The 21,705-nt window shown below is 39.2% G+C and overlaps 1 protein-coding gene across 6 annotated transcripts in view; it reads right to left on the reverse strand.

The window, feature by feature from the left end:
• The window catches only part of LOC124131840 (ras guanyl-releasing protein 3-like), a 94,555-nt gene that overhangs the window by 56,874 nt on the left and 15,976 nt on the right, over positions 1–21,705 (reverse strand). Inside the window, exon 1 of one of the 6 annotated variants that reach the window (XM_046495334.2) lies at positions 18,061–18,464. The exons of 4 other annotated variants lie outside the window; for them this stretch is intronic. The gene's annotated coding sequence lies outside the window, so the exon portion shown is untranslated. Of the gene's footprint in view, positions 1–6,873; positions 7,009–18,060; positions 18,465–21,705 lie in introns of those variants that run through there. One more of the 6 variants, XM_046495335.2, reaches the window with a different exon arrangement.

Here is a 21,705-nt window from a genome sequence, read left to right on the forward strand (position 1 = left end):
TGTTAATGTGGCATACACTGTACAGAGATAACATTATTCGTCCACTAGTCCTTATAATAATAACATATAGCAAAACCCTTAAAAATGGCCTATTTCTACTTGTCCTTATGCTACTTTATGCTACCTTCACTACAGTAGACTATGTTTATAACAAACACACTTATAATGAACTGACAGATATAACATACTTTTGGGGGGGTGGGGGGGTTGTCCCGGGTATTTGTTGTATATATGCTGTATATATGCTGTATATATGCTTAAAATGAACTACGGTCATAACAAACTAAAATTAGTGGTCCCTTTGAGTTCGTTATAACCGTAGTTTACTGTATTGGGTAGTTTGGGTTGTTGTTGTTTTTTTTTGGGGGGGGACTACAGGACTAGTGCCAATATCTAATGCTGCTTTTTTATGTGCCTAAGTACAACTTCTCAACATGAACAATTGAAAGCTGTTTGGCATTTTTTTAGGTTGGTTTTCCTAGAGAGACTATCGGTACCCCATGCGGAAATTGTCAGTATAAACTGTACAAACTACTTCAACTGGCTTGTTCCTGAAAGTCCAGTCCGAGATACAAGACTGTCTGACTCAGGACACAAATATGTTAATGACCACGACGCAGCAATTACTCCCACATTGTAAACTGCTGGTCACACAATCTACCAGCTCCCAACACTGCCGACCACAATGACCGACAGAACAACTCGCTGTGACCAGGTCATGGACATATGTATACGTCACGTTAACGATCAAGACAAGAGAATCAACACATCACTAAAGGGTTGAGGCACATAGTAACTGATACAACATGTCAAGTTACACATGTTATCAAATGTACCCCATAATTTTATGAGGAAATATCATCTTTTACCTTGGAAGATAAATTTTTCAGATAACCAACTGTACGATTCAAGTTAATAAAAATAGTGCCATAGCACTGTAGCTCACCTGGATATGTAGTGAGTGAGTGAGTATGGTTTTAAGCCGCTTTTAGCAATATTCCAGCAATATCACGGCAGGGTACACCAGAAATGGGCTTCACACATTGTACCCATGTCGGGAATCGAACCCGGGTCTTCGGCGTGACAAGCGAACACTTTAACAACTAGGCTACCCGACCGCCCCCCTGGATATGTAGACACTGAACAAAAGTGTAGGAATTGATCTTCAAATATCATAAATACCAAGAACTAACACTGAAATCTATTGAATTGAACAAAACATGTCGCCATGATGATGAGAAGAAACATGCATGACCAAAGTTCAGCTTCCTAATTCAAGCAATTTCGGCATTTGAGGACTTCTACAGAGGCAAATATGCACTTTGAGAGTATTAAATAGCATGATCACACATAGTCAAACTTCCAATATTACACAAATTTCAACATGATACCGGTACATACGTTCATAATACCATATCCCTCCATATACAGTTTAACAATCATATAAACTCTACAGTCAGTGAACTATGGATACTGCTATACAGTGTTGTATATACTACTCAAAAGAAGTTAAGGATCACCCGACTCTTTCATAACGGAGAAGTTAATCTGTCATGGCATGAGAGATTAACTATTGTAATATGAAAGAATCAGGTGATCCTTAACTTCTTTTGAGTAGTATATATAGGTAGTGATATGTACGTTTGTTTGTTGTTTAACACAATATTCCATCATATATATGATATGACAGCAGCGTTAGAATCTGCCCAATAGTTAGGTATCCTAAGGACTAGTAGAAATTGAACTGTTTCAAGGGTTTTATGTTATCATTATAAATGACTAAAACTATGAAGTTTCTATCGCTGTGACGGCAGACTGTAAATAATCAACTTTGGGCCTGACAATCCAGTGATTGATATCATGAGCATCGATATCATATCATGACATACATCAACCAAGCCACCAAGCCTGACTACCTGATCCCATTAGTAGCCTCTTACAACAAGCACGGGTTGCTGTAGACCAACACTGACCCGGGTCTTCATGGCACTGATATGTTGGTAGTGATATACAGTAAACTACGGTTATAATGAGTGAGTGAGTGAGTATGGTTTTACGCCACTTTTAGCAACATTCCAGCAATTTCACAGAGGGGGACACCAGAAATGGGCTTCACACATTGTACCCATGTCCGGAATTGAACCCGGGTCTTCAGCGTGACAAGCGAACGCTTTAACCACTAGGCTACCCGACCGCACACAGTTAAATGAACTCAGAGTCACATCTAATCATTATTCGTTATAACTGTGGTTCGTTATAAGCATATGTACAACATATATATAGCAAATGGAAGAGATCAAGAAATAGTTTGTTATATCCGTCAGTGTGTTAAAACTGTGTTCATTATAAACGTAGTTTACTGTATAGGTAGGGATGTAAGGCAGTTATACATATAGACCGATAAACAGGCACTGTTATATAGGTAGTTATATAGAGGCAGTGATAAATAGACAGTGATTGAAGGCAGTGATTGAAGGAAGAGATATATACAGTGATATATAGGCAATGTTATTTAGACAGATAAATAGACAGCCTTATACCAACAGTGTTATAAGGTAGTGATATATAGGCGGTGGTCTTACCTACCTAGGCAGTCTTACTAGTGGCTTACACTATCACTGCCACACGACACTGTTGTACGCATATGGAGAAAGCATCCAAGAGTCTTCACTTCCTGCCTCTCAATGCGTCAAAGGTCAACGGTTACACATTGTCAGTACCATTATCTAATTAATAAGTACTTAAATCTTGTTAAGCATTGGGACAAATATAGCTGAAGAATACCAATTCTGCGTATGCAATCTGAAGCCTGTCATCGTTGAGATAAATCCAATCAATCAGTGAGATCTTAGATCGTATTCCACTCGGGTCATAACACAACATACTTCATGAGCGTGTATACTCGAGTTGTCGAAACTTGTCATGTGACTAGTGGGCCGGAACAAGGCTTATGATCACATAACATTGTCATCGTTATCGCTACTTGAGAACAACTACTTGTCACCACATGAAATATTCTCCGTCTCAGATTGATCCCTTTACAACAAACAAACCTACCACATAGTTGCCATGTCCGGACCTATAGTCTCAGTCATACCAGTAAATTCATAGCAAGATGTCCTACAGGGATCGGACTTGTGCTCAACTGGTTCTATGTGACTGTTGGCCTCCTATATATATGTGCATCGTCTCAGTCATACCAGTAAATTCATAGCAAGATGTCCTACAGGGATCGGACTTGTGCTCAACTGGTTCTATGTGACTGTTGGCCTCCTATAAATATGTCCATCATCTCAGTCATACCAGTAAATTCATAGCAAGATGTCCTACAGGGTCCGGACTTGTGCTCAACTGGTTCTATGTGACTGTTGGCCTCCTATATATATGTCCATCGTCTCAGTCATACCAGTAAATTCATAGCAAGATGTCCTACAGGGATCGGACTTGTGCTCAACTGGTTCTATGTGACTGTTGGCCTCCTATATATATGTCCATCGTCTCAGTCATACCAGTAAATTCATAGCAAGATGTCCTACAGGGATCGGACTTGTGCTCAACTGGTTCTATGTGACTGTTCGCCTCTAACATATTGAATGCCTTTTTTAACTGCATCTGTTTTCACACTGCCTACCTCATTACATTTAAACCTAGCATATTTTGTAGAAATTATCAGAGAACTAGTCCCAGTTATCAAACTATCTTGTCAAAACGAAACAATCTGCAAACTCGCTTCTGAGAATTAGCGTAACCTTACTGTGTTCAGTTTGGTGCATGAGTTGCTTAACGCCATACTCAGGATTATTCCAGCAATATCGCAGAGACTGTAAATAAATGAATCTGGACCAGACAATCCAGATTTTTTTTCTAACTTAGAATTTTATCTCGCCCAGGTATAAACAGGACAATAGTTTATAAACTGGACAACAGTAAGTAGATGATCTCAGTAACTGGATTATATCAATCTGTAAGATTGAAAGAATGCTCTTGATTTCTGCCAGCCCCACTGTTAGTCTCCTGCAAGGTTCCCTGTTTGTCCTAATAGCTCACTGTTATCCTCCAGGATGCACTGAGGGAGACTTGACTCCCTCTCTGTGGCCGGCATCATGCTGGGGGATTACATCACAGTATCACCCAGGACACACAATCACATACTTTATTTTACTGGGTTACCATGACCTCTTTTCATGTCAACTGACTATAAAACCACAAACTGACAGCTCATGAAAAATTGTCATTTTCTATAGAGGTGTAACAATATGGCAGTGTTGTGATACGATACATATCCCAATACTATGGATGCAATACGATTCATATTCTGATGCAATACAATTATTTCAATATTATATAATTAAATTTTCGATGTGTTCATTGAAATTTGCATTCTGATTAGCTGAATTGTTCACGTGTTATTGCATTTCCAAATGAATTTTAAGCCACGCCCACCGAGGAGCACTACTTTTATTACTGCGGAATGTCGGGGAATCCCAATATTACAGTCGAGGGAATTCTCTTTCTGCTCACGTGTGTCATCATACACAGGACATTTAGCAACTTTCATGCATATTCATTGCCCAAATTACCCTTTGAAACTGAAGGCAGAGGATGAATGAAACAGCAAACGTGCAAACGCTCGCCTGTTTTTTTCCTGCTCGCCTCGGTTCAACTTTCATGTCTTCTGGTTTCATTTCTGACTAACATTTTAACTACTGTCTTTTACCGTAATCAGGGAAGTAATGTTTGAATCTGGTGATAACTGACAATGTTATTTGAAACAGCCGCCTTCTCCAGGACATATTTCTTCAGGTTCGTTACAGTCTGACTGTTGCAGTTCTTTTTGCCTCTTGCCTTAATTGACAGGTCCAATGAACATTGTTTTGTTCCTACTCTCCGTTGATTGGCTACTGACTGTGTAGGCGTGTCAAGTTATGTGCATAAATTAAACGATCACCTGATTCATGTCATGCCACAGTATGTATTCTTACACCTGGAATGTTTATCAATCTCGTCATTTTTGTCTGTTTTGATATATACAACTGTTTTTGGTCAAACTATTGTAGATAAAACATGTTTTACATTGTTGAATTTAATCATTAGCATTGACCGTGTATTTTTTTTCGGTTCATTGAGGTATGAATCGAAAAACCGATGGGCAAACTTTTGTAAGAAACCAAAAAAAATACACAGTCAATCCTTAATTGTAATTCTTTCTTTCTCGCTGGTGAATCACAATTTCAAGTTTCAGAAATCGAAAATGGGATATTGCTAGGCAGTCATATATAGGCTAGAGGGCATTGTGAATGTAATGCTATTTATAGCCAACTGGGAAATGCTGGAGAATGTGTGTTAGCTGGTTGTTGAACAGTTTCGTTTAACATTATTCAATCCTCATTATTCACATATTTTTACACCAATACAACTTATGTAACGTATAACGGGTTGTAAATCAATGTACTGTATCGTGGGCCTCGTACCAGAATACAATACTATATCGGTACATTGGTACACCATTAATATACTATATTCATAACGTAAGACCTGAATGAGAAAAAGTAAGAAATATAGAGGTGTTGCCTTTCAAAAGGCAAGGTTGGAGCACATCTTGACCTTAATGTATGTCAAAATAACCAGTCACTGTCAAACTGAGATCATAAGACAAAGTGCAAATGTCCTCACTGCTTTACCTGCATCATTCATTAAAAACCATCATGATCCCGCTGTTTACCACTTTGTTAACCATCACCTCCTACGTCAGTCTGCAACGTCAGCCATTAGTCAGAAGCCTGAGTCTTGTAAAATGCTGTTCAGTCCAGAAATTCAACTAAAAATGATGTTTGTAGTCCCGAATTCTTTCGGCACAGACCCATGAACATCCGGGTTAGGACAAGTCTTTAGCAAACCATGCTTGCTCCAAAAGCTGACTGTGCTTATCATAAGAGGTGACTGTGCTTATTGTAAGAGGTATAGAACGGGATTGGGTGGTCAGGCTCACTGGCTGGTTGATGAATGTCATCATATCCAAATTTCGTGGATCGATGCTCATGATGTCAATCACTGGACTGTCTGGTCCGGACTCGATTACTTACAGACCGCCATCATACAGCTGGAATATTGCTGAGTGTGGCATTAAACAACAACAACAAAAAATATTGGGGGGCAGATAGCAAATTATATATTATCCTTTTTTAATTGACCCCATGAGATACCAAATTTTGCCATGTACAGTACTGCTACCAGTGTCACTGATTTTGGGGGCAAATAACAATAAATTATTGAAGTTCATAATTCCAACATAACAATCAATCAAAAGCAAACCTGAAATACATTTACTGATTTAATTTTTAAAAATAAATAAAAATAAAAGAAATTGTTAATATCCATAAAATGTTATAGTTTATGTATATACCTTTGTGAACTGATTTTTTTTCAAATGGCTCATTTACATGAATGACCTTCTCCCGCAACAACACATCAACCAAACATTGATGAAAAATCTATTTCAATAAACCAACGTACCAGAACTTGAACAAAAGAAAATTGAGTGCACAGTGCACAGGCATGCATACTGGGATGAAAGGACATGAGTACTTTAAATCCAGGCCACAATTCATTTCAGAATACAGTTATACTAATATCACTAGATTTGTAGAAACATTGCTAGCCTTTTCATTTAACACTAGCTGACTAGTGCTGTATCAGTTCTGTTAAACATACAACAATGCATAAAACTGAAGTTCAAAAATGATACTATCATCCTAACAACTATCATCAATCAATATGCAAAACTGGACACAAATATTAATAACCAAGACGCAATATATTACAATGAATGAGAGAAGTGTTGCCATTGCAGAACATCATTTCTTTGTCACTTACTGTGCAGAGACAATGACGTTTGTGACAGAAATTCCATCCAAGTATTCCAACATGATACTAAGTTTGCAGTGTAGCATGCGACTGTCTGCCAGGGTCCGGCCCACTTGCTCCAAACAGAGCTTGTATTACTATGACGGAAATACTTGAAGCAGTTTGTTCCAATACTATATACACTGTGAGTCTTTGTTGGTCACAGCTTGGCATCTCCCACACTGATAGGCATGCCTCGATATAAGGACAAAACAAACACCTACCTCAATACAAGGACATGTGACATACATGCTACAGTTTTGTGGTTATCATTTGCAATGCATCAAATCACATGGATTATTGAATATGACATAACTGAGTGCTTAGATACTTCTCCAGTACAATAGCATAATGACTGGATAAAAATATTCAAGTATAATTGATTGTGGAACTCACCTGTCACAAGGAGAGCAGGTACACCATTTTACATAAACTAACATACATGCAGAAAACATTCAAAATGAATATACCTATTCATATTACAAAGCTGCATAGTAACAAGATGGCCTTGGTAAACAATATGCACTTGAACATCCCAACCTTTCAAGCCTCCACCATGAAGTGGCCTCTCACAGCACACTGATGACAGATTGATAGGTATCTATGTCTCCACTGATAGGGGCTCTCATCTGACCCGGCTTATCTCTTCCGTTGTGTGTTACTATATACCACGACATCAGTCAAACATTGTTGGGCTTCCTACATCAGCCAAACACTCTACTACAGGGTTTCTACATCAAATACTCTACTACAGGGTTCTACATCAAACACTGTACTACATGGCTTCCTACAAACAAACACTGTACTACATGGCCTCCTACAGTCAAACACTGTACTACATGGCTTCCTACAGTCAAACACTGTACTACATGCATGGCTTCCTACAGTCAAACACTGTATTGAATGGCCTCCTCCAGTCAAACACTGTACTACATGGCTTCCTAGTCAAACAATGTATGACATGGCCTCTACAGTCAAAAACTTGATTGCTTCCTACTGTCAAACACTGTACTGCATGGCTTCCTACAGTCAAAACACTGTATTGCATGGCGTCCTACAGTCAAACTATGTACGACATGGCTTTCTACAGTCAAACACTGTACTTGACTGCTTCCTACTGTCAAACACCGTACTACATGGCTTCCTACAGTCAAACAATGTATGACATGGCCTCCTACAGTCAAAACACTGTACTGCATGGCTTTCTACAAACACTGTACTTGATTGCTTTCTATTGTCAAACACTGTACTGCATGGATTTCTACAGTCAAACAATGTATGACATGGCCTCCTACAGTCAAACACTGTACTGCATGGCCTCCTACAGTCAAACACTGTATTGCACGGCTTCATACAGTCAAACAATGTATGACATGGCCTCCTGCTATCAAACACAGTACTTCATTGCTTTCTAGTCAAACACTGTACTACACTGCTTCCTGCAGGGCTCATACATCAGTCAAACACTGTACCATTGTTATTTAAGTGTACAGCAATAAATAGACCAGTCAGCTGGGACAGAGGGACAAAATACATGCTGAATCTGACAGCGCAGGATATATACATGAAAATATATTCACTTCTGTCAAGTAAGGACTTGTACTCCTTATTGTTTGTTTTCTTGTTTGTTGTTTTACGTCACACTAAGCAATATTCTAGCTATATGATGGTGGTCTAAAAATATTCAAGTCCGGATCAGACAACCCAGTGATCGACATCATGAGCATCAATGTACATAATTGGGGTGAGATGAGGTGAAATGTGGTTTAACGTCACGTCCAAGATTATTGCACTTATAAAGCGACGGGCATGTACGTGTGTGTGTTTGTGTGGCTGCTTATACTAGTCCGGACTGATGACGATTTATAGTGCTAGCTCACTGAGATACCATGCCGCAGTTTAACATGAATATCCCACTCAGACACAGTATACTGATTCCGAGACGACCATTCCTTGTTTTAGCCCCTTAATGCCGAGCGCCAGACAGGGTAACAACAAGTACCATCTTTTAACGTCTTTTGGTATGACGTGGCCGGGGATCGAACCCCGATCTCGTTAGTCGCCTCTTATGACAAGCATGGGTGACTCAGTGATGTTACCAGGAGCAAAGGTGTTATGGGTCATTGATATTTGTTAGGGTTTTATATTTCCATTTTAGTTTTGTTTGGAACATGGGAAAGTTTGTAAGATAAAACTTATTTTCAAGGTATATTGTTATTTCCAAATTAGTTTTCTTTTTGGTAAAGATGCTACTGTTTGCAGTAACTAGAAACTATTTATCTTACAGCCTTATGCTGCCTTAATTCAGTCTGATCAGGACAGACAGGTAACTAGATATATTCATTAGCAATAGAAACTAACAGTTTTAGTCCACTAGTCCTTATAATGATAAAGTAGCAAACCCCTTAAAAAGGGCAAATTTCTACTTGTTGTTGTTATACCTTAACTATTGGGCAATTTGGCAAGGACTACAGGACTAGTGCTAATTTCTTTCACTGTTCATGCATCCTGTTGTAAAGAAAACACCAAAATTATAACTTAGTCCAGGTAAGTTCACCAAGCGCCTTCTTGGGTACACTAAGACCAGGTGATGGTGTGAGTGACCTACTGACCTACTTGCACCAGGCGTGTCCCACCTGTACATGAAAGTGTTCACTTATACTGTCAATTGATGGGGCCTACATAACACGAGCATATCAAACCTCTGTATACCACCAGCCATAACATAGCCATAATGTTGAGTGCAACCCTTTGATATTGTCATTTTGAGCTGAAAGTAACCACCAAAGGCACTGAAAATAACACAGTGGTAATGTGATTACTAGTAATCAATGGTTCTAATTGTTTCTGGGGCTGCACCAACATGACAACAATGCTTCCCAGCTGCTGGTGCAAGGAATTCATTGACTCGAGGCTGTGCCATGACATCCGATGTCACAAGGCTAACTCTGTACCCACAACAGCAATAGAAACTAACAGTTATATTCCAATAGTCCTTTTAATCATAACACCCTTAAAAATGGCAAACTTCTACTTGTCCTTATGATACCTTAACTATGGGGCAGTTTGGCAGGAGGTGAGGTGAAATGGGGTTTAACGTCACGTCCAAGATTATTGCACTTATATAGCGACGTGCATGCACGTGTATGTGTGTGGCTGCTTGTACTAGTCCAGACTGATGCCGATTTATAGTGCTAGCACACTGAGATACCATGCCGCAGTTTAACATGAATACCCCACTCAGACACAGTATACTGACTCCGAGCTGACCAGTCCTTGTTTTAGCCCCTTAATGCCGAGCGCCAGACAGGGTAACAACAAGTACCATCTTTTAACGCGGCTGGGGATCGAACCCCGGACCTTTCGCTCTCCGGGCGGACGCTCTACCACAAGACCACGGAGGCGGTCACCCTGTACCCACAACAGCAATAGAAACTAACAGTTATACTCCAATAGTCCTTTTAATCATAACACCCTTAAAAATGGCAAACTTCTACTCGTCCTTATGATACCTTAACTATTGGGCAGTTTGGCAAGGACTATAGGACTAGTGCCAATTTCTAATGCTGGACAAGAGGCAGGGCACCTTATGAATTTTGGTGCACTGCCAAATCTTTGAAATTTTTATCATGAAGCAAATCAATGAAAGCTTTAACATGAAGAAATGTAGATGGCTGCATCTCAGCAACGGTCGACAGCATGAGCATTGATTAACCCTATCAGGGTATGACGACACAAACTCAGGTCACACTTTGAAACCACCTGATCCATCCTTCAGTCCAGCTTGTATCTAGCTTTGTTGTTTTAAGCAGCCTGTAATTATATGAGCTTGTCTGTTTGTTTGTTTGTTTGTTTTTTAACACTGCACTCAGGAATATTCCAGCTATATGGCAGTGGTCTGTAAATAATCGAGTCTGGACCAGACAATCCAGTGATTGATATCATGAGCATCGATCCACACAATGGGGATACGATGACATGGATCAACCAAGTCAGCAAGGCTGACCACCCGATCCCGTTTGTCACCTCTGACGACAAGCATAGTCGCCTTTAACATCAAGCATGGGTTGCTGAAGACCTATTCTACCCCGAATCTTCACAGGTAATATGAGTCTGTACCAAATTTAATTGGTACAGACCCATATAAACTATGAATAGGTACAGTTTATATGAGTCTGTACCATATCAGTGATTGGTAAGAAGACACATAACAAAGCAGATCAGGTTTCCTCATTTGGTTTCAAATTCTGTGAGAATGTATCAAGTGATTATTTTACACAAATTTATTGGCTAATAGTTCGCTTGCATCCCAGATCGGCAAACTAATTTGCATAAAACAGTACTAGTCAACCAAAGAGTTTAATATACATCAAAGTCAGAAAGATCAACAACGATAAGGCACATTTCATTCATACATCATAATAAAGTGAAATGGCACTTCCAAATATGTACCATCTGTTCTCATGATTTTTCAGGTGAACAATTGACTTGCCTTTGCATGTGTTTGTGATGGGTGTGACCGGTGGGGCAGGATATGCTCATTTTTCGCGAACACCAGGTATCATTACTATTTGATAGTGATTCATAAACACAAGTTCATGATATAGTCGAAATCGTACAATCAACTCTGCTTTATGCAGAGATTTCAATTGGAAATGGAAAGGGTTTTGTCGCTTCATTTTATTAGAAATGGAATGAAGTGAACTATGCCAGGAAATCTATGAAGAGAAGAAGTCAGACTATTACCAGACAGAAAAAACAATATATTTTAATGAAATTTGGGGCGATGAAGGTGCGTCAGGTAAACCACTTGATATTTCTTTGGCATATATTGTAACCAAATCGCATCAAATCCAGAAAACCTGTGTCATGAGAAGCCCTGCAACTCACTAGCCTGATCAACAGATCCATTAAATCGCCTTACAAGCATAGCTTGCTGGGGATCAATTCTAACCCAAATAACAATTTACAACAATTGCAAAATTTGTGTCCCGGGATGCTGGGGGTTCAGATCTTAGAGATTCCCGTATCTGCTAGCTACTTAATCTCAAGTCTTTGAACGGCATTTAGAAGTGATGCACATAAGGAAGAGAACTTTTGGATGTCAACTTTTTTATTATGAGGAACACGTTTCGGAGTATGTACTTACTCCATCAAACAAATGAATGCTTTGAAGCAGAGTGAGTGAGTCAGTTGGGTTTAAAGCCACTTTTAACAGTATTCCAGTTATATCGCGGCGTGTCAGCTTAATGTGGGAGGAAAGCCCGAAGTGATGCAGGTCTCAGACGTTTACCACTTCGGTGAAACCCACAACATGGGTATGGTGCTGACAAACCTAGAAACATAATAGGGGCGAACCGGGATTCGAACCCACAATCATAGGTTTCTGGCGTGCCCAAGGGACGCAACTCTGCACAGCGAATCGCGGTGCCTTAGATGACTGGGTGCCTTAGATGACTGGGCCACCCGTGCCCCCTTGAAGCAGAGAACATATATGTACCTGTAAGAACAACAAAAGTAATATGATAACAAAGGTTGATAAGTTAATAGGGATGGAAGCCAGGACTTAAATTAGCACTGATGGGTAATAGGCAATGGCAATGAGCAAATGGGAGGGGGTAATTAGCACTGATGGGTAATAGCAATGGAAATGGACAAATGGAAGCCAGGTTGACAGTTATCACAGACAGTCATCAATGACAAAAGACAGTGGTCAGAATGGTAATTAATGTGTCCCCTGATTCACTGAGCATTCTTTCACCCCAAAATTGATGCAGTTAGACATTCTGGGTATCAGCGTTCCCGTTTACTGGTAAATACCATTTTTTTACCGGTAAAATTAGGCTTGGACCGGTAATTCATGTGACTACCAGTCCCTGTGAACAGGCAACACTGACACAATTAGTTAGCAATTTGAAATCGAACTGCATGTATATCAGAATTCTAACATATCTTCAAGTAGGAATGCATATGCATGACATTACCACTACACCAGTATACTTCAACACGCTTTAAAAATGATACGTATATTTTTCTGTATTCCGGTATATTGGGTCAAATTTATATAACAAGTTTCTTTATCATTTGTATTGTACAACCTAAAATCTACACAGAAATTAATTTACACATAATGTTTCCCTTCGAACTGATTGATCAAAAAACGGAAACTCGGAAGTTATTTTTCGCTCACGTTGGCGAATGACCATACTGACATAGACATTGTAATGTTTACTTTAATGTGTAGAAAATAGGACCTGCATGTACAAGCAGTGTCAATCACTGTCAATCACATTAGCTCACAGGATATCGCAATGCCTTGGAAACCTGCAATATATTGCAATATAATTTCTGGTGCCAGTACAGACTTACCTACCGGCATCTGCCTTGTAACAGGGTGTGCTTGGAGATTCAGAGCACACCACCAGGAAGATACTAAATGATATGCCATCTTCCTGCACATCCCACTGATCAGGAAGTCTGGAAAGTATGTCAGACATGTTTGCCCCTCAGTGAATACCATTATATATATATCACTCATCTCCATGACACGCCAGACCCTCAGCTTCCCTTTCATGAAGCATGGCTCTGTTCAGTTATTGCATTGGGTGTGCCGTGAGTGAGTGAGTGAGTGAGTGAGTGAGTGAGTGAGTGAGTGAGTGAGTGAGTGAGTGAGTGAGTGAGGTTTAAATTGTATTTAAGGTATTTCAGTTATATCACATGTCAGCTTGGTGAGTGAGTGAGTGAATGAGGTTTAAACTGTATTTAAGGTATTTCAGTTATATCACATGTCAGCTTGGTGAGTGAGTGAGTGAGTGAGGTTTAAACTGTATTTAAGGTATTTCAGTTATATCACATCATGTCAGCTTGGTGAATGAGTGAGTGAGTGAGTGAGGTTTAAACTGTATTTAAGGTATTTCAGTTAAATCACATGTCAGCTTGGTGATTGAGTGAGTGAGGTTTAAACTGTATTTAAGGTATTTCAGTTATATCACATCATGTCAGCTTGGTGAGTGAGTGAGGTTTAAACTGTATTTAAGGTATTTCAGTTAAATCACATGTCAGCTTGGTGAGTGAGTGAGTGAGTGAGTGAGGTTTAAACTGTATTTAAGGTATTTCAGTTATATCACATGTCAGCTTGGTGAGTGAGTGAGTGAGTGATAGTGAGGTTTAAACTGTATTTAACTCTTTCAACACCAGTCAACCAGAAGTGTTTACTGCTGGGACACCGAGTTCCCAGAGACTCTTGTGTGATAGATGAAGCCAACATTTATCAAAGAAAATATCTGCTTGTAAAATATATTTGCTACTACCTGTTATACACCATTTGAAAGGTCTGATCCTATGGCTTATAAATATGAAAGTTATGTTTTTCACATTATTTAAAATAATGCATTTACAACTTATTTAAGTTTGTTGTATATAAAAAATGTAAGCTAACACGTTGTTAACGTCCAGATTAGGGACCAAGGAAGCGAAAACTTGACTATTTTCGGCAAATATAAGATTTCATAAAATCCACTTACCTATTTCTGTTTTATTTTCATTGTTTACGTGATTGAAAATCATTTTAAAAAGAATTATAAACAGTATCTATATCATCACCCATTTCCCGATAACAGCGGCTGTCCGCTCAGTAACATGAAGAAATACCCCCGTTTTCGAGGCTTCGTATGAAAAGCACGTTCGTCGAAGAATGGCATATGACACATCGCTGGAAAGCTTATTCCTTCATCTACATGCTCGTAACATCGCCTGGTTTTTTTCCGTAGTTATAACAAGCGATTTCATTGGATTAAAATTGGTTTCTAATGACGCTTTCTTGCTGAAATCTGCAACAAGTTTCGTGATTGGTCTATTTTGAGCACGTGACCTAAGGCAGCCAATCAAATTACAGCTGTGATACCAAGCTCGTGTTTGATAAATTTCACAAGTTGGCGAAAGATTTTTGTTAAATCGTGTTATTCTGAATGTTTTAAGCAGGAAATCACGATATATATTAAAAATATGGAACTTCGTGAATGTATCATGCTAGGTTACGAGCTGTGACAAAGATATTTCATGCATATATTTTTGCATTAAACATCGTGTCCGAGCCGAGAATTCAAGGCGACGAAAGCCGAGATGTCATTTGACTTACATTACACGCGATTGCACGAAAAGATGGAAATAATAACTTAAATGTAAGTTTGATTACTTTTAGATATATTTTTGTTGATTTTATTTATTACTTTGTATAATATATTTAAAGATTTGTTTAAAACGTCTTTATTTTGCTCTTGGACATGTTCGATGTGGACCCGTTGTTGAAATGTGTGTCCGAGAATTTTATTTTCAATAACATCGCGGGAAATAGTGAATAATTTTTTAATTTATCGATAAAAAATGATAAATTGAAATGGAATACGTATTTCAGACATTGTGAAATGTGATAGATTTAATAAATGAATGATATCACAGGTAGGTCCATAAAAATATATACTGTTTTGACGTGACTACGGCTTGGCCGGATAACCGGCCTACGGTGCCTGGGGACTCGATGCTTCTTGGCCGGATAACCGGCCTGCGGTGTTGAAAGAGTTAAGGTATTTCAGTTATATCACATCATGTCAGCTTGGTGAGTGAGTGAGTGAGGTTTAAACTGTATTTAAGGTATTTCAGTAATATCACATCATGTCAGCTTGGTGAGTGAGTGAGTGAGTGAGTGAGTGAGTGAGTGAGTGAGTAAGTGAGTGAGGTTTAAACTGTACTTAAGGTATTTCAGTTATATCACATCATGTCAGCTTGGTGAGCGAGTGAGTGAGTGAGGTTTAAACTGTATTTAAGGTATTGCAGTTATATCACATTATGTTAGCTTGGTGAGTGAGTGAGTGAGGTTTAAACTGTACTTGAGGTATTTCAGTTACATCACAACATGTCAGCTTGGTGAGTGAGTGAGTGAGTGAGGTTTAAACTTCATTTAAGGTATTTCAGTTATATCACATCATGTCAGCTTGGTGAGTGAGTGAGTGAGTGATAGTGAGGTTTAAACTGTATTTAAGGTATCTCAGTTATATCGCATCATGTCAGCTTGGTGAGTGAGTGAGTGAGTGAGTGAGTGAGTGAGTGATAGTGAAGTTTAAACTGTACTTAAGGTATTTCAGTCATATCACATCATGTCAGCTTGGTGAGCGAGTGAATGAGTGAGGTTTAAACTGTATTTAAGGTATTGCAGTTATATCACATTATGTCAGCTTGGTGAATGAGTGAGTGAGTGAGTGAGTGAGTGAGTGAGTGAGTGAGTGAGTGAGTGAGTGAGGTTTAATACTGTTTATCCTCCACAACTGGCTCCAACAGGAGATATTGCTAGGCTGAGATCAAGCTCAATCAATGAGATCAATGAAATTGCATCACAATGCTTTGCAGACCATTGTGTCGTCATTGGTTACCATGATGTCACAATCAAATGATATCACTAATGGCTCTGCTACTGACGCTGTTAGCAGTAATTTTTACACTTTAGACATCGCTTATTACTGTCTGCAAACTCAAAAAGTTGGAAAAATGATGTTGGATGATAAATAAAATCTCACCCTCGTGTCTTTTGATATCAAATATATCAACACTTGTTGATAAAAGTGGAAAAAACTCCTCATCAAGCTTCAGAGTTTTTCTACTTTTATCAACTTGTGTTGATATATGTATTTGATATCAAAAGACACTTGGGTGAGATTCTCTCTATATATGGTATTTCAGTGATATCACATTATGTCAACTTGATGTGGGAGGAAAGCCCAAAGAGTTGAGGTCCAAGATGTTTACTACTTCGGCTAAACCCACAAGCATGGGTATGGTGCTGACAATCATAGAAACATAATCTGGGTGATTCAGGGAGATTCAAACCCATTATCACAGACTTCTGCCACACTGAAGGTGCCATGACATAAGGGGTCAAACAGTTTCAAGGACATGCATATTGTCCATTATACCATGGCATAAGATGTCACATACTTTCAAGGACATGCATATTATCTATTATACCATGGCATAAGATGTCACATACTTTCAAGGACATGCATATTGTCCATTATACCATGACATAAGATGTCACATACTTTCAAGGACATGCATATTATCTATTATACCATGACATAAGATGTCACATACTTTCAAGGATATGCATATTGTCTATTATACCATGACATAAGATGTCACATGCTTTCAAGGAAGTGGACATCGCTGTAATACCAGACATACAGACACACGCTGACCAGGAAATCCAAATATGTACATGTACTAACTAGCATGGCATGTTTGAAAATAAATATTTGGGTAAGCTTGTCATGTGTTAGTGCTTTGTATTCCCCAAACAACTCTACATGGTGGCTGACAAACCTACTTCTCGTGAGCTCCACAAGGAGGGCCTACACAACTTGAACACAATCGCAGTATTGTAACTTTACACCACTTTGAACAGTTTGTCTAAAAAATCACCTGCCAAAAAACAAACTCGGCCTCTAATATACTTTGGTGCATTGTGTGCACATTGTACCTTGCATTGAAATACATGTTGCATCACAATCACCCCAGGGTGTGGAGTCATCAAAAATCCCACAGACGACATCCATACCGGCTTGGTAATGGGGTTTACCTCTCTGGTCATGTGGACAAGGCATCCGACTTCAGATCCATGGTCCATGGTACGAATCCCATAATGGTATTGAGAAATTTTAGGGATTCTCAGCTGGGGACAAGGCTGACCAAACACAGCTCTGACTTGAGGGAGAACCTTAGCACACGTGAGTGAGTGAGTGAGTGAGTGAGTGAGTGAGTGAGTGAGTGAGTGAGTGAGTGAGTGAGTGAGTGAGTGAGTGAGTGAGTGAGTGAGTGAGTGAGTATGGTTTTATGCCACTTTTACCAATATTCAAACAATATCAAGGTGGGGCACACCAGAAATAGGCTCACACATTGTACCCATGTGGGGAATCGAGCCCATGTCTTCGGCATGACAAGTGGACGCTTAACCACTTGTACCCACCGCCTCAATCAACCCTGAGTATGATGATGCACAGGGATTGTCCTGAAAACCCCTGGGGGTTAAATCACAAGGTGAATGAAAACAAACTGCACCCCATTGCCTCACTGAAGCCATGATGACAAATGAGATAACAAACAACTTACCTCGAAAACGTTCAAACTGCCCTAGTAGACAAAAGAACGCGTTCATGTGAAACAATGTTATCCTATTCCCAAAACAGCTCTATCTCTCATGAAAAGGCAACTCTCATTGTGGTGAAAACCTCCCAACACAAGATTAACTGGAAGGCTTTACAAAGCCAGGGAACAGCTCACACAAGGAACCACAGGCCCAGGTTTCAGGTATTATGTCAACAGGAAAGATAGCCATCAGTAATGAGGACATCTGTGTGTGTAACACTACACCAAGCCTTGTGCTGGTTGTACACAGGACTTGGTAAGTCTCATGGCCGCCCGTGTGTGTAAAGCCATGTGTCACAAATAAGTATCAATGGACTTTTAATTTAATTGTTATTCCGGATCTGAACTTGATAGTTCCGTGACTGACCGGCCAATCATAACCCTCTCGCTTGGCTGAATGATGGCTGGTGTAAACGTGTTCCAGGATGTGTACAGTATCTTATCATGGTCTGAAAAATCTACCTCGTCAACATGAGGTCAAAAACATTTCCTCAACAGTTTTAGGGAAAATATAACGTTACTTCAACATTATATTATCATCTGTTTGTTTGTTCATTTCCGAGCTCCAGATAAGCTGCGTATCTGAAATACGCATCAGAAATGAAGAAATATGCAGTAAAATAAAATCCAAGCGTATCAAATACACAACGAACATTACAGATGCGCTACAAAAATAAAACTTGTGCGTATCATCAAAATATTGTGAAGTAACCCTGCATATTCGATTAGCAAATCAGCAACTTATTTTGAAATTATAAACGGGCATTCCGTCAACCTTGCCAAACTCCATGATGACAGTTACATCATGATCATTTGCCATCACACTTTCTTGTGGAAGTATCGTGGTATTTTCGAGTCCTATAAAGCTCTCGAACCAACACGACACCAGTTTGCAGGGACTAGATGAATAGTGTTTTTAAATATTTAACTTAAATACCCACATGTGTAAAAACTCGTGGGTAACAGAAATATGAATACCCAGATAGAATTATTGATACCAATGATTTTAAAATGCATGGGTAAAATACCCACAACACCAAAAGCTAATCTGGAGCTCTGTCATTTGTTGTTTTTTTAGCAATATTCCAGCTACAAGACAGAGGCATGTAAATATTCAAATCTAGATCAGACAATCAAGGGATTTTCAATCAATATTTAATCAATATTTTTGGGTCCAGTGTTGACATGTAGAATTTCAGTTATATCACCATGTGTCAGCCTGATGTTAGAGTATGGGAGTTAGTGAGTGACCAAGGTTGCTGATGAACCCAGAAATACAATCAGGGCGAATCAGGATTTTAACCTATTTAACCGAGATTTCAGGCACAACTTTGGGTCAAAAGTCTGCTAAACAAATTTTAGCGCCTTTAACTGGGCCCCAGGATCTGATTAAGTACTTGATGTCTAGTTTCAAGTGGGACAATGACAAGTATCTCCAATCTATATTTCATGACATTTCAAGAGCAGGTCAGTTTGAACTTTGTAAATTTTTTATACTGCACCCCTCGTCTCTGTGAATTATATATTAATGTCATATTTCACGCAGTCCATACCTACATATTATCTCGGTCAGCTCATCAGTGCTGTTGGTGGTGTCCCATGTGCAATACTCCTGATGTTGTGTGTCGGCTGTACCAGTGCTAACCAGTATTCATAAACACACGCATTGCAGGTGTCACACTTTATATTGTTATCATGTTTAGAATTGTTGTGTCCATTAGGGCTGGGACGAGTCCAAATTCATTACCCGGGTACCCGCCCCCTATTACCCTACCCTACCTGGGTACCCGCTCTAGGTCTCAGGAGATGTCTCAAAATGTCTGATTGGGAACATTTTTAGCATAGCCCTGGCAAAACATATTTAGAAACATGTATTAAACAATCTGGTCATGCATACACTGAAGTTGACATAAGTTATACCTTTATTCAACCATATGAAAAATCGAACGCGAACATTAATGACTTGTAGTGTAACCATAGAATTCCAGATAATTTTTGTCATTAGACAATATATCATGTGACTAACCACGAGTCTGGGTAGTCCTGTTGGTACCCGGGTCCTACTCAGTGCCCACCCGACCTGGGTACCTGAGTTACCTGTCCCAGCCCTCGTGTCCATCACTGAAACCAGCAGGACCATACTGATATCAGCTTTCCAAACAATATCTATTGCAATATCTTTTCAAGTATATTGGCTAAAAACATATAACAAGTGTCGTCATAAATTGTTCATCTTCCAGAGGCAAGGGAGAAATTGGCACTAGTCCTATAGTCCTTGCCAAACTGCCCAATAGTTATGGTATCATAATGACTAATTTGCCCTTTTTAAGGGTTTTGCTATATGTTATCATTATAAGGACTAGTGGTCTAAAGCTGTTTTTAACGCTGATGAACATGATAGCTGTGTTCTAACTCAAATATTATCATAACTGTATAATAGTTCTAACTGTCATTATGTATAAGGTGTTTAATTTATGTCTTTAACTGGCATCTAATGGGTTTATATGCACAATAAAATATCGGTACAACTGCTGAAATAGTACTGCAATCATTTGCTAATTACCTCCATAGATCACAGACTTCCTTGTATCATAATCACTACCATAAAAGCTAATTACAGTGATACATCCACCAAGACCCTGACCCAGAAAACATTGCCCAAGTTGTTCGAGAGCCCTGGAGATTACATCGGATTAGCGTCCGTAATAACGAACAGGGTTTTTAATAGACATCTATGTGTCTCTTCAAGCAAAGTGTGTTTTGGACAAAATGAAAGGAAAAGTAAATGATTAAATATATGTTTGTTTTCATTTCATTACTTCTGTTGATGCTATTGACAGTGTAGGGTGGCATTGACGTCGACTATTGAAATCGTAACTGGTCATCAATGTACTACCATCAGCCCAGGAGCAATTGTGGCATATCGGTATGCCCCTTCTAAACGTTTTAGAAACAATATACAAGGGTCAAGAGTCCTTGTCATACATGTCACAGCCCATATAGAAAAACTTTAAAAAATTAGGGGTCTGTTCAGTCGTGGGGACAGGTCCCTTCACAATTATCTTGGGGGTCATCTGGGAGGGACATTTGTGACCCACAAGGAGAAAAGGAGCCTTATGGGTGCAAGGATATATTTGTGCTGTGACATAAAGACGTTTAACGTCAACTTACATCACTGAAGATAGCCTGTTTGATGTCATGCATCTCTGTAATAAAATATGAATTCAAACTTATGAATCCTCTTATGTGTTTGAAGATGCTGTAGTTTTAAAACATAGTGAAAAGTCTAAATGTGATATTTCACCCATAATGTCCCCGATCTCATGGTTGGTCACATTTATAGCTGAGCTGGGTATAAACACCCGGACCAGGCTGCTCCTGTCACAGCAAGTTCTGTATTAAACCAGTAGAAACAACTTGACAACTTTGTCGCATATTTGAAGTTACATCATGACAACTTTATGACGGTCCACATCAGAAACAGAGGGCACAAAGCTAGGGGGATCCTAAGACCAACCCTAATTTGTAACCATCGTCAATGTACGTAAATATTCAGTCAACCACTGAAATTGATAAAATAAATGATCTATCTTTGATATTCAATTGAAA

The sequence above is a fragment of the Haliotis rufescens genome, unplaced genomic scaffold (assembly GCF_023055435.1).
Source record: "Haliotis rufescens isolate VD_foot unplaced genomic scaffold, xgHalRufe1.0.p SCAF_3, whole genome shotgun sequence".
Taxonomy (NCBI): domain Eukaryota; kingdom Metazoa; phylum Mollusca; class Gastropoda; order Lepetellida; family Haliotidae; genus Haliotis; species Haliotis rufescens.